This window comes from Grammomys surdaster, unplaced genomic scaffold (assembly GCF_004785775.1).
Source record: "Grammomys surdaster isolate TR1022 unplaced genomic scaffold, NIH_TR_1.0 231, whole genome shotgun sequence".
NCBI classification, from domain to species: domain Eukaryota; kingdom Metazoa; phylum Chordata; class Mammalia; order Rodentia; family Muridae; genus Grammomys; species Grammomys surdaster.
The window spans coordinates 105,986-106,663 of record NW_021604676.1 but is presented as its reverse complement, the minus strand read 5'-3'; positions in this window follow the sequence as shown (position 1 = coordinate 106,663).

The window sequence follows — 678 nt, the reverse complement described above, 5'->3', positions numbered from 1 at the left end:
TTTTTTTTCTTTTTCTTTTTTTTTTTTTTTTTTTTTGAGACAGGGTTTCTCTGTGTAGTCTTGGCTTTCCTAGAACTCATTCTGTAGACCAGGCTGGCCTCGAACTTAGAAATCTGCCTGCCTCTGCCTCTCTGCCTCTCTGCCTCTCTGCCTCTCTGCCTCTCTGCCTCTCTGCCTCTCTCCCTCTGCCTCTGCCTCTGCCTCTGCAGAGGCATTAAAGGGATTAAAGGCGTGCACCACCACAGCCCGGCTCAATTCTATTTCTTAACTAACTGCAATTTTGGAGTCTCAAGTATCATGAGCGTGTGTGTGTGTGTGTGTGTGTGTGTGTGTGTGTGTGTGTATGTGGTCAATGTTGGGTGTCTTCCTTAGTTATTCTCCACCTTATTTAGGTGCAAGGTCTCTCATTAAACCTTGATCCAGATAATTTGGATAGACTAGCTGGCTAGCACACTCCAGGGATCTCCTGTTTGTGCCAGACCCTTCTGGCACATGCTATAGGCACATGCTTCCACACCTGGCTTTTTATATGGATTCTAGAAATCTAAATTTGGGTCCTTATGCCTGTGCAGTGGCCCATTTTAATTTTCTGCTTGTCACCATCTAGATTATCTGGGAAGAGAGTCTCAGAGAGGGATTTTCTCTATCAAGCTGGTCAATGTGAATGCCTATGAACAG